Source organism: Notolepis coatsorum, assembly GCF_963971535.1.
Source record: "Notolepis coatsorum genome assembly, chromosome: 19".
Classification (NCBI taxonomy): domain Eukaryota; kingdom Metazoa; phylum Chordata; class Actinopteri; order Aulopiformes; family Paralepididae; genus Notolepis; species Notolepis coatsorum.
In genome coordinates, this window is record NC_140183.1 from 66,878,241 (window position 1) to 66,892,846 (window position 14,606).

Here is a 14,606-nt window from a genome sequence, read left to right on the forward strand (position 1 = left end):
AAGCACCTCACGAACGTGCTGTTGGTGTTGCACCATATCGCGAGAAAAAATTAGGATGTCATCTAAGTACACAAACACTTACACCCCAATTAAATCCCGCAGCACGTCGTTGACCAGGGCTTGGAAAACTGCTGGAGCATTAGCTAAACCAAAAGGCATGACTAAATACTCATAATGCCCATTAGGAGTATTAAATGCAGTCTTCCACTCGTCTCCTTCTCTAATCCTGACCAAGTTGTATGCATTACGTAAGTCAAGTTTAGAAAAGACCTGTGCCCCCTGTAAGCACTCAAAGGCTGTGTCCATGAGAGGCAAAGGGTAACGGTTCTTGATGGAAACGTCGTTCAACCCCCTATAATCTATGCACGGCCGCTGACCCCCATCCTTTTTTGCCACAAAAAATAAGCCAGCGCCTGCAGGGAATGTGGACGGTCGGATATGCCCCGCGGACAGTGCCTCTTGAATATAAGTGTTCATGGACACTGTCTCAGGGCGAGAGAGAGAAAACATCTGCCCACGGGGTGGAGAAGTACCAGGTAGAAGATTAATGGGGCAGTCGTAAGGTCTATGAGGCGGTAGTGCGTTAGCACGCTTCTTACCAAAAAAACGTCCGCCAGGTCAAAATAGGCCGCAGGTACACCTGCTAAATCAGGGTTGAGAGATAATACAGAATCTGCATTGTTCACCGTCATCCTGGAGAGAGACAAAAGAGGGGAGGGGAAGGGGCGGGTGAACTCTCGCCAGCGTCAGCCCTGACGCCGCTTCCCATTGAGAGTTCACCCGTAGCCCAATTAATATGAGGGTTATGCACAACAAGCCAAGGGTGACCTAACACAATCTCAGAGTAGGGAGACAAATTGTAAACACTCCCAATTGTTACCTGCCACCTGAACACGCAGCTTCCCGGTGCGCTGAGTAATAATTCCACTACCAAGTGGTTGACCATCTAATGACCGGACTGGAATAGGTACCTCCAGGGTCTCCAAAGGAACCCCCCACTCTAAAGCCAAACCCACGTGAATCAAGTTGCCCGCTGCCCCTGAATCCACCAAAGCCCTGGTCGTCTTAAGAGAATCCCCCCACCCAACAGTGACATCAAAAAAAGTGTGTGTGTCATCCATGACCGGAAAAGAAATGCCCACCTGCTAACACCTTCCCCAGGTCTAGCGGGCCCCTCCATTTCCCGAGAACCCCCGACAGTTAGCGAAGCGATGCCCTGTGTCTTTACCTTTCTGTGAACGTCTAGAAAAAAACATCTGTTTTTTTTACATTATAAAAAAGTTACTTTACTTACAGTAGATTTCATTAACGGTTTTTCTGCCCTGTCAGGAGCGCCTGTTGGTACTAGATCCAGATTGAACTCTGCCATTGGAAAGAGGACATTTGGCCCAATCCATAGATGTATGACTTGGCCATAATAAGGTAATTTATAGGCCTGATATTCTATATTCATATTTCAAATTGCATGTGTCCGGATGGCAAAATTCAGTACTGTATCTACAAAAACCCTTGTAAACCATCTGCCCTTTATTTTTTTGCTTAGGTTTTTTTTTTACACTTGATCTCAAGAATGTGCTGAATGAGCAAAACAAATTATATGAATTTTTCACATCTGGCCAATGTTAGCATGGTGTTATTCACCGTCAAAGATGAAAAAATAATAAAGGGCGGTCAGGTGGCGTAGTGCAGATTGCGCTCGTCACCAATGCAAGAGGCTGCGGTCTCGACTCCCGGAGTCAGCATTGCCATGGCTTGGGCTGATCGCTATACTAACTCGTTTGGCTGGGTTAGGGGGAGGGAAGCCGTGGGTGGGAAACTGGCGTTGTGGACAGCGACGCCTACAGGTCAGGTCTGGGCGCTTGCTCAGCGGAAGCAGGACTTGAGGAAGGCAGCGTGACCTCCCACGTGTTACACTTCACCAATGAGAGCCCTCGCTGCCAGGTGAGAAGAGAGCCACTGGCTGTCGCCGCACGTGTCGGAGGAAGCGTGCTTATCCTTCAGGGTTCCCTTGTACCGACCAGTAGGAGAACATGCGCACAACAACCAGGTAGGGGAGGGGGGAGAATTGGCATAACGACTAAATTGGGACGGGGAGAAAAACAGAGAAAATCGGAGAAAGAAAGATAAAAAAAAAAAAAAAAAGATGAACAAATAATTATAATAATTTTTTTTTTTTATATTCTCCTTTGGTTCATTATAATTTACTCAAGCATAGTAATAGACACAATATTTCTGACACTGGGAATACATTTCCTGAGGTCCATAGCTGTCCCTAGATACCAGGAACATGCAAATAGCCTTGTAGAAATGGAGCAATCTTCCATTTACTTGGGTATGTACTTTTAGGCAAATTTTCTGAAAATATGGCTAGGGCTTAAGAGGTTAACTTCAACTTTAGGTAGAAAATAAAAGGTTTACAAACAAGCCGCCATTTTGTACATGCACGTTTTTCACGTGCACACACAAGTCAAGGATACACATGAGCTTTTCCGTGTGACATCACATAAAGATGGAAGTCCGAATAACTAGTTTAAAGGCAGTTTCTGAATATAGGATGTGTGAAAAATCTCACAGATTGAGTGTGCGTAGGCCCATCAATGACCCAGATGTATGTGCACAGGCACTGAAAAAGTGAGTTTTTCACAATATGGGACCTTTAAATCTTAAGCCCTAGCCCTATTTTCTGAAAATGGAAGATTGCTCCACTTCTACAAGGTCCATTTGCGTGTTCTTGGTATCTAGGGACATCTGTGGATCTCAGGGAATGTATTCACAGTGTCAGAAATATAGTGTATGTTACTAGGCTTGAGTAAATTGTAATGAACTAATGAAATCTAAGCAAATTAATAAAGGGAAGATGATTAAACAGAAGGTTTTGTAGATACAGTACTGAATTATGCCATCCGGACACATGCAATTTGAAATATTATTATAGAATATAGAATATCAGGTCTATAAATTACCTTATAGCCAAGTCACACATCTATGGATCGGGCCAAATCTCCTCTTTCCAATGGCAGAGTTCAATCTGGATTTAGTATCACCAGGGGTGATCCACAAACCGTGAATAAAATCTACTGTTAGTATAGTTACTTTTTTATAATGGAAAATGCTCCACCATTTTTCATCAGATTGCAACACCGATTTCTGCTAAACGTTCACAGAAAGGTAGATAAACTAACTGCGTTCTAATTTATGCCAATAATGTTCAGGTTTGTGGTAGATAGGCCTAATCCTGAAAAATAAGATAAAGTTATTCCACAAATAATTTAATTGACAGGAGCTGGCTTGAGCTGGGTAGTGTCGTTTTTCAAAATTCTAACACCTTTCGAAAGCTCTGGGTCTTGTCTCCTCATATGACTACAAACAAAATGGCAGTGTGCATTCAATATGGCGGATATTCGCTAGTTTCTGAATACGTTCCCAAAGCGAATATTTCACTAATAACACTTTAACTCATTCAGGGCCGAGGCCTTTCCTCATCCTGTTCTAGCTAGGCCAGGTTTCCATTACATATTTTCACTGTGCGTCACCTTGTTTGTAGAGCTAGATCTATATTCTATATTATAGCTATGGATACAATACTATGGTCATTTGACAGTAACTATCTTCTGTCCAAGATGCAAAAAGATAATAAATGTTTTCATGAATACGTTTGCGCGTTATGCCGTGGTGAATATAAGTATAATTTTGGAATGATCCGGGCTAATTCCTGGGAGGCTGGCTTGGCTAAAGGGCGCAACGTGAATTCTATTAAAAGCATTGGTGTTTCGTTCCTGGACACGCTACTATTTCCAAATCAAATGTATATAATAGGTATTATGTTTCCTCATGAATGCATGAAAGGGGGGGGTCGTTTCTGATGCTTTGATTGCCAGTAACGGCATTCGTTATTACCACCATAGTCCTTACCTGTGGTCAGGGGTATTCCAAAAAGAATATTCCAATTGTTTGATCGCCATTTGGTCCATCTGATGTCCATCTGGTCCACGAAATAATCCAGCACAACACATCCATCGATTGTCCCGAAAACTATTCAATGCGATCGAGTGAAGCCCTAGGCTTCCCTGTACTAAAAAACTGATATTTGACGCACTTCAATGGAACCGGGAGAACCGCTCCTCTCGGCCAACAAGGAAAAGTGAGACCGGAGACATTTGGCCGTTACACAGGCCAAGATACAAGGTTACAAAGGATGCTCAATACCGCCGTCTAGCTGGATGCGGCCGGTATTGCACTTTGGTGATCTCAGACTCATTCCCTATGGTAACACCAAGGTCCCTCGTTGTTGGCATTCAAGCGTCGGCTCCAAATAACGAGTAAACGCGTTGTTGGCGGGGAATGAGTTAACAGTTGGCGCCCAATAACGTATATAAACGTTGTTGGCCGTGAAAGAGTTAACCTATTGGTAAACAAAGGTATTGCTGAAAATATACACTATGACTGCTGTTTTGACAGGGTTAGGGTCTTTACTCTTGGCTACATTTGAAAAAAAAACGCAACATTAATTCATACAGTCTGTAGAGATGGATTTATGGGCGTGATGTCATTTGCGGTCCGCCGACTGACCGCTCGGGCTAAAGAGGTAATCGGATACTGGATTAAAGGTATGCAAAGAAGTTTTTGTCCACTAGTTGGTGAAATTGGCATTATAGCTCGAGAAATGTGCATGCACATGAGGACACATGAGCACACCATCAGCATGGGGGTGACAAACTATACAAATACTAGACAAACTATGCGAACTTCCTTGAAATCTAGAAAGCTAACTGCCTGTGACATCACAAATTATATCATTACATCTTCGCCAAAACCAAAAGTGTACAATTGCACAATTATACAGCCCTGTCCTATATATTACATTCTATTGTATCTTTAATTGTCTGTTAATGTTGATGCACCAAACGACCAAGATAAATTCCTTGTATGTGCAAGCTTACATAACAATAAAGACTTTTCTGATTCTGATTCTGATTCTGATTCTGATTCTGATTCTGATTCTGAAACATAGCATGGATGGGAACATTGTGAAAGCAAAGAAAATGGCACAAATGGAATTGGGTGAGGTAATTGATTAAGCCTGTCCACTATTGAACAACAATAGAAAACTCTGTCTATTTATGTGGAAATGACAATATAAACAAACGCAATCTGTTTACAAGAAAACTCTGTTGGATAGGCTACTTTTAAGTATTGCTGTCCCCATGATTGAAGCAATGAAAGAATTGCCCATCTATCCCACAATACAAAGCGTCTAGCATCCTCTTTGCCTGTAAGCCAGCATTGGCGTTGATGCTACCAGAATTAGCTGCGGTTACACCTTTCGTTTCATTTTCGTTTCATTGTCATACGTGTTTCGCCGCGACGTCCTGCGCCTCGAGTCACACTTTCGTTTTTTTTTTGTTTTTGTCACCTGAGCACACTGATGTAGTACACTGCCAAAGCAGTAGGTGGCAGTAGGTGGCGAACATGAAGGCAATTTCAACCAATCAGAACTTGAATGTGCCAATACACTTCCTGGTAGCTCCAGCAAAGAAAATGTCAACAAGGCAGACGCCTATGGGCGCCACCATCTTGCCTATTTACTCAATGCAGCAATTCTTTTTCAGCAAAGCCTAATAAAAGTGCAATAAACAAAACGGATACATTCACTGTGTGTTCTGCCTGTCATTTGTTGATGAAACAAAACTAACATCAACACAAGTGACCACCAAGAGCGGATAGTTTAGTCTAAAAAAAGATCGGTAGCATTGTTAGCTGCATGCTAACGTCAATGGAGTATGCCATTATAACAGTATAGCATTGTGGCTAGAAGCTAACGTTAGCTCACGCTATTTAGCCAGCACCAAACTGATGATATCGAGAGCTATCAGTAGTTAGATAACATTAGAGACAACGCTGTGTGTATTAAACAAAGGTGAATAGATGACTGGGCCATTTTGTTTAATGCTTGTTAAGTTGAAAGAGGAGCTTTGAGCTAACAGGATCTGATAGCTCACGTTAGCCAGCTGCTCATGCAATCGGTAATGCTAGCAGAATGAATGGATGTAACTTTATTTAACATATTGCATATGGGTACAATACAATACGGCTCAATACAAACAATTGTTAAGGGAATGCAGACTGTTGTAGCTTGGACTGGGATCCTTATAACAATAACTTGACAACACATGGTAGCTGCAGCTATTTGGGACAGCTGTGCCTCTGTCCCAAACACACACACACACACACACTCTGTTGTCACCGGAAGGGCACGCAGATGGTATCTACTGCGCATGGGCGTTTTCGCAACAACGGCTCATGCAGACTACACGCTGTTGTCGGCGCGTTTTTTAGCGGTTCTCCAAAACGCAAACACAATTTAGCGTTTCAGCCATATCCACAAAAAAACGCCAAAAAACGAATTTCTGTGTAATAGGGACATGAAACGTATTCAAAAACGTATAAAAAAACGCCACAAAAACACCAGTCTATCCATGGCCTTAAGGCCTCTGCATGCTACAGAAACTTCAAAGCAACTTCAACACAACATCGACAAAGCAACGGTGTTGCAGACACATTACCTTTATGCTTCTGCAAAATCAACGCGCAGCCTATGATGCAACAAAATGTACCCCGGATGTGCGGCTCGAGCGCGCCCAGCCCGCCTGAATACTTTGGGCAGCCGAAGGTGCACACTCTAGCAATTACAAACGGATTTCCCTTCTCAACCATACATCGTTAGTATAATAATAGCCCTGTTTATGTTTGTTTTCGCTTGTGTTCTTGTATATAGTGTAATATAGTTATATCGCCACATCAACCCAGTCCATCCCCATTGTTTCCCCAATCTCCTTCCACGGATTCATCGTCATAATGCTATCCTTGTAGTCTTTAGACCCGCTATTATATAAATGTTGGTACTTTCGGACCTCCTCTGCAATACGTTCCTGCATTTGATTCATTTTAAACAAACAATTAAACAAGTGTAATGAAACAATACACTAGCTATCGAGCTCCTGTCAGAAAGTTTTCTTTTGGTCTCGAGCTCCTGTCAGAAAGTTTTCTTTTGGTCTCGAGCCAGGAAAACACTAGAAGTGACAGACAGCCCCGCCCCCATTCACTACCAACCAATCACTGCTACGCAATACCAACGCAACGGGTCTTTAGATTAGATTTTGGAGACAGGTACGCAACGTCCTCGCAACACAGTCTACAAGACTGTCTGCAACAAGCGCGCTGAAATCGCGCCGATGTTGTGTTGAAGTTGCTTTGAATTTGCTGTAGCATGTAGAGGCCTTTAGAGCTGCTATATCAGCAACCAAATGTCACGTGACAGCTAACGCTAATTAGTGTTGATGGTCTTTGTTTACAGTAGGAACTCCCGTTAGCTGCAACACTTGGTGGCAGACATAGTTAATCTTTGTTAGCTAATGTTAGTGCTTATGCTAGCTAACAACAAAAGAGCATGTGTTAAATACTTTGCATCGTTGAGTGTATTAGGAGGAATCCCTGAGTGACATCCTTAATGGGGGCAGCTGCACTTAATACAATGTCCCATTGTCTAAATCCAATGGAGGTAAAAAGAATACGTCGATTGAAGTGGTGATATTATCTATTTACTCCGAGTTTAAGATGCCCCCACAGCCTTTTAGCTGTGTTATACTGTTTGTATGATTATAGATCCCTCATAGGAAATTGGTTTGGTTTAACAGTCCTCAAAGGTAATGCTGAAGTCGCATTCTCATCAGCAAACTCAATTGAGTAGAAACCAACAAATGGCCAATAAATGTTCCAGCGACTCCAACTGTTTATCTACGTATTTGTCCTTCTCTCCAACTCCCCTCTCTATCTCTATCCTCTCATCTACTTACTTCTCACTCTTTCTCCTTTTCTATCTCTTTACCTCTAACCTTTACCTTTATCTTGCTCTGCATCCTTTCTCCCCCTTTATCTCTCTATCTCTCTCTCTCTCTCTCTCTCTCTCTCTCTCTCTCTCTCTCTCTCTCTCTCTCTCTCTCTCTCTCTCTCTCTCTCTCTCTCTCTCTCTCTCTCTCTCTCTCTCTCTCTCTCTCTCTCTCTCTCTCTATCTATCTATCTCCCTCTTCCCCCTCTCTCTCTGGCTAAGCTAACTATTCATTAGCAGTAGCCCCTATGGCAATGAGACTCTTTAACCTCCATTAGATCTGATGTTGGATATGTTTCCCCAGCAAAGAGCCAAAACAATTAACACCCCCTTCTCGCATTTCTCTCCCCTCGGCCCTTCTAACCACATCAGAATCTGGGCCCACCCATTCATTACCCACCCCTGAGAACGCCCCCCAGGGGACGGAAGTCAGGTCGCTGGCTGTGGTCTTTTGTGTGGAGGAGTGTGTTGGTGGTTGGGAGCCAGGTGTGTGTTTTCCGACGAGTTAAAATGGACGAGAAACAAACCAAGATTGTAGTCGATTGTAGTAGTGTGTTTACAGGTATCCCAGTTCATCGTATCCCAATTAAAGGGATTTTAAATACAGGCATGGTTTCCATGTTATCATGAATTATAAGATGGATGGATAAATGACCTACCACACAAGCACACTTATTACACGCACACACTGCTGCTACTACACTGTAGAATATATATATAATATATATATATATACACTGTATATATATATAGACACCTGAATATGTCTAACAATAATTCAATGTGTCTAACGTTAATTCCTTGCATTCTCTGTGTTCGCAAGGACGTTGTGTAACTGGCTGACCGCTCTTGATCCTCCCTATCCTAACATTGACACTTAACTTGCTGACCTCTCTTGATCCTCCCTATCCTAACATTGACACTTAATAGTGGGACATGATACAGGTACCGCCAGGGGGAGCTGGTGGCGACGTTGGGCAGGGAGACACAGGTGAAGAAGGATGGGCTCAGGGCGCGGCGCCGACGGAGGAACTTCCTCTTCATCGTTTTCCAGAGAGGGAAGAGGTGGCACGGAGCTGGAGCTCCGGACATCAAGCACGCGAGATATAAAGTTACCCAGTTACGAAGCGGGTTAGTAATGAGTATGCGATAGCTTAGCTTTTAGTTAATGCGGAAGAGACATTGTGAATGAAGAAGCAGACGAGCTACTGCCGAAGAGTGTGGTAGATATTGCCCACATTGCGTTTTAGCTGAAGTATAGGCGTCATGACAGGGGGTTTACCATGACCCACAGCTTAGCTTCAGTTAGGCTAGCACCACAGTTTAGCCCGCGTGTCGCCCCACCCCTTCAGCCCAGCAGCGGAGGTCACTACACTGCACGCTCCTCCAGCCCCTCCGAGCCGTTACCCCAGCAGTCACCTGCCCAACGTCTACCAAGCAGGGGCGTTTTTAGGGTTAGAAAACATTGGATCCCCCCCGAATACTGAAGAACTAGATTCGAGTTTTTTAAAGTGAGGTCCAGGTCCATGAGAGGGATATGGGCAGTCCCCATAGAAAATTCAAAGTTAACAGGACCAAATCATCAGTTTCTTATTTATTTATTTAACCTTTATTTAGCCAGATAAAACATTGATATGGTCCAAGAGGCCCCAATGAGTGTACAAATATACATATATACACATACATACATACATACATACATACATACATACATACATACATACATACATACATACATACATACATACATACATACATACATACATACATACATACATACATACATACATACATACATACATACATACATACATACATACATACATACATACATACATACATACATACATACATACATACATACATACATACATACATACATACATACATATATACATATATATATATACATATACATACATTACATACACACATATACACCAATAACAAAATAAAAACACAGTTAAGAATCATACACATAAGCAAATAAACAAACAAACATTATGCACAGCCTATGTACAAAAGAAATAAACAGTTAATATCTAGTCTTTACAGTTTTCTTCGATTGCATAAACCAGGGGTAGGCAACTCTAGGCACGCGTGCCTGCATAGGCATGCAGGGGCATTTCCATAGGCACAGGGGGCAGCATTAAAAGATATATATATTATAATATATATATTTAATTTTTTAATTTTTTTGCTTTGAAATATTATAGTGAAATATTTTGCACTGTTGTCGCATTTATCTTGTTGAAATCCTCCCACAGGTTCTTTTTACTACCACATATTTAATTGAGACCCTTTATTTGTTTATTATTTTAATTTAGCTGGAAATACATTGCTACATCATTCAGTAACATTTGCAGAGCCTTATAACAAAAACATTATTACGGTCACCATTTTCTGTTAACTTATTATGGATTGAAAACTGAAAACCTTAATGCACAGTAACTGAACTCAATATTTTTAAGTTCTGGTAACTTATTATTATTATTATTTTTACAGTGTAGTCTTGCGATCAATCAAAACTTATTTACACAATATACCTCGCATTCACATCCTGGTGTTCTCCATTAGGCCTGTAGGTGGAGCTATGACAGCACACGTACAGTACACACACCGATGGTGTGTGATGTGTCCAAAAATGAATGGGCAAATGTGAGTGAAATGGTCGCACTGTATGCAGCTGTTTGTCTGCATTGCATTCCCCCCCCCCAACTCAGATTTAGGGTTGATACAACCATTATTTATTTTTTTTATTGATCTTTTTCCCCCTCCATTTTCCTCCGATTTTCTCCCATCCCAATGTTAGTCGTATGCCAATTCCCAATCCCTTCCTCGTCGCTGCGCACTTACCCCCCACAGTCAGATCATCTGGGAGAGTGGAGGCTATCACGTGCTTCCTCCGACACACGTCCAGCCAATCCACCGCTTCTTTTCACCTGGCAGCGCGGATCCTCCCTGAGAGGGCGTAGCGTGTGGAAGGATCACACTATCCCACTCAGGTCCTATCCGCGCTTAGCAGGCGCCCCGACCGAACTGTAGGAGTCGCTGTTTCAACGACCCGGACCCACCCCGCCAGCTTCTCCCACCCTCTAATACAGCCAATTGTATTAGTGTGAACGGCCAGCCAAGCTGGTGACAACCCCGGAGCTGTGAGCTGGATTCGAACAGGCGAATCCAGCTCACAGCTTCGGGGTTGGTGACGAACGCAATCTCCGCTACGCCACCTAACCGCCCTCGATACAACCATTATAATAATATTGTTAATAATAACAATAATGATGTAATAATGTAAAAATTATCATTAAAAAGACCTGATTATGAGAAAAGAATTTACGATGCATGGAATATTGTTGAGGCACACTAGTTACAACTATATTTCAAACAGGCACTCCATGTCAAAAAGGTTGCTGACCCCTGGCATAAACACTCAAATCAAAAGTATTACACAATTATCAAAACCTTACACTCAAGGAGCAAAACATAGGCCCAGATTTGCACCCCTATAAGCACAAAGTCAGCCTCACACTTTTTGCAAAACAATACACACAGTGATTTGCAAAACACTAAACACACTTGCATTACATTACACATAGAATGTCAAATTACCACACATATGAGCCAATTGGTTAAACACAGCAATCAGATGCACAAACACACCATTGCTTAATTGTAGATACACCAATCAGGTTTAAGCACTCTAAAAATGCAGCAGGTGAGTTTACCTGCCTTCAACCAAAACGGAAGGAGAATGAAGTACTGTACACAGAGAACGTGAAAATATACAATACATTCACCAAACACTACACAAGACAACCAATGATGCAGACTGATGAAAATATAAATGTTCTCTCCATATACCCAAATCAGTCAACATGTCAACATGGAGAATCGCAACAAAATAATCTCTTGCCAGATCTAGCTAGGCAAAGAGATTATGTCTAGTATTCTGTACTCTATTTAAATGTTTTCTTTTTAGTTTTAGTTTTACTGTAATTTTAACCTGTACTGGATACAGTATTTTATGTTTGTCTGATATTTGCTGAGCTTACTGTGTTATGCACACTGTAGTAGCATGAAAACTGGGACATGTTTTGTTGTGATTCTCCATGTTGAAATGTTGACTGATTTGGTTATATGGAGAGAACATTTATATTTTTGTCAGTCTGCATCATTGATTTTGGTATATGTAGATACATAAATTATATTTTCATCAGTCTACAGCATTGGTCTTGTGTAGTGTTTGGTGAATTTATTGTATATTTGCACATTATCTGTGTACTTCACTTACAGTACTCTAATCACTGAGAAGTAGAATTGCTAAATGTGTTTTAGGTTAAGCACAGCGGTGGATAACTGGTTCAAACAGAATTAAGTCATATGAAACGTGTGTTTCATATGGTAACAAAATGTAGTTTTTATAAATTAGTGTATAGTTTGTGTTTAATTTAGCAAAGGATCTGAGGTGATCTGATAATTGTGTGTGTGGTTGTGCTAATTGTGTGTAGTGTTTTGAAACACCGGGCCCTGTTTTCAAAATCGTGCTTAAGCAATCGAAAAAATTGAGGAACATACTACCAGCCAAAGGAGGAAGCAGAAAATGATGGACGAGTATGTAGTTGAGTCATCTTGTGGCACAAGCTCAGACCTCATTGAGATCAGCTGAGACAGAGACTGTTCTATCCAGTCCTCGACAGAATGCTGCAAGAGCTTGAGAGCAGGTTCTCATGAGTTGGAGAACAACGTATGAGAGGCATACAGGCATGTTATCCAGCCTCAGACCAGTTTCTCTCAGTGGAATTGCTGCAACCCCTCACCAGGCATGCGTTGTTCATGGCACGGGGTACCACTCAGTGGTACCTCACTGAGTATTAAAGATTTGAGCAGAAGCGCGTGCACGCACATGCACGCGCTCGCGAGAACGCGCTGCGCTCGGCTCGGATCGTTGTGTTTACCTGCGGCGCTACCTCGCATTATCATAACAATAGCCGCTATAGGCTGGTGTCTTCAACCAGTCTGGGACTCTTTGTGATGTAAATATGGAACGTCCCAAGTTGCCGCTGCCCACAGAGTGCACCGCCGTCCAAAGGTGAACGACGGCGAACGAAGGGCCAAATCAAAACAGCCGTCAATTCCGAATTGACAACTGTTTTGATTCAACCCCCCACCCACCACCACTCACCCCCGGACAACAACACACTCTGCAAACAGCAGCAACCCGGGACATTCCATATCTACATCACAAACTTCGGGACTGAGTAGATAATTAATAATCTTCTCTTTATTTTTATTATTTATATTAAAACTGAATCAAACCATAAACAAGGTTGCCTGTTGGGATGTTAGATCCTAATGTGAAAAACTGATTTTATATGTCTGCACTTTATGTGCTCATTTTATGCCTGTCTTAATTCTGTTGTGAAGCACTTTGAGCTGCAGTTTCTGTATGAAAGGCTATACAAACAAAGTGTATTATTGTGCGCGAGGGAACATATGCGCATGCGCGCGGGGCCGCGTGTGCGTGTGCACGCGCGCGTGCGCGCGGCGTCATTATCCTGCGTGGCGGCTCAGCCCATAATAACAACGCAACGCTGCCCCTCACCACACATTATAATATCCAACTACTGCCAGAGGAGATCACAGTTGCAAAGTGTTTCCTGGTCAGGACAGGCAGAGATGCAGTCCCTACTATCCAAAGTGTCTTTTCCCTCCTGGATGATAATAATAATAATAATGTATTTGATTTATAATGCGCCTTTCAAGACACTAAATAAAAAAGTCCACAAATCGGTGAATGAAAAAATGATATAGGATCAAATGAAAACTACTACTTGCTAAAAATCGATGTTTAAAAGTACTAAAAACCAAAGAAAAATACCAAACACTAACAAACATTCAGCACAGACAATGGGGATGCTGCCATAAAAAAAAAAAAAAATTTAAACAATTTTTTTTGATCCGGGGCTAGGAGAAAAACACCCGGGGGGTAAAGCCCCGGAAGCCCAGGGCTAACAACGCCACTGCTACCCAGCCCCGCTGCCTGCTATCACGAGACCTCTCGACGGCCATCTCACCACACGGACGGTTGGTGGTGGGAGCAGGCCCGCCACTTGGTTAAGTACACTCAAGCCGGTTACAGCGAGCGCTCCGAGTGCTGAAACTTTATCGGTAGACATTCTCTCTGTGCGGCGCGGGCTCTTTTAGGGCGAAGAGAAGCAGTGCTTTGAACTGACGCTGGTAACAGTGTTTAGGGGCGCCCCGACCTTTATTATTTTGGGGAAAAGCCGGCTATAGATAGGACTTTTATTTGCAACGTGGGCCCACTGTCATTTCGGTTGAATGTGATAATAATGTGTGTTCTTTTATAAAAATCCAATTGAATGACTCCTTTATCCCTCTCCCTCTTCCTCCCCTCTCTCCCCACCTACGGAGAAGCGAAGCAGTAGATAAACACTTAAAGGGAAGAGGTTATTACTGTGTCTAGCCCAGTGTGGGAAGAACTTTAGTCTGTATTGTAGAGCGAGAGCACTACAGTAGGTGCCCAGTGCGGGAATAACTTTCATCCATGTGTAAATCATTGTAACGTAAACCAGACTTTCAGTAAAAGAGAGTTCAATGGGACCACTGTGTGCGTGTCTGTTAATGTGCATTTTATCTAACCCTTTCCTTTCCGGGTAATGCTCATTACAATTTAACCTTTCCCCACCCCCCTGCCTAT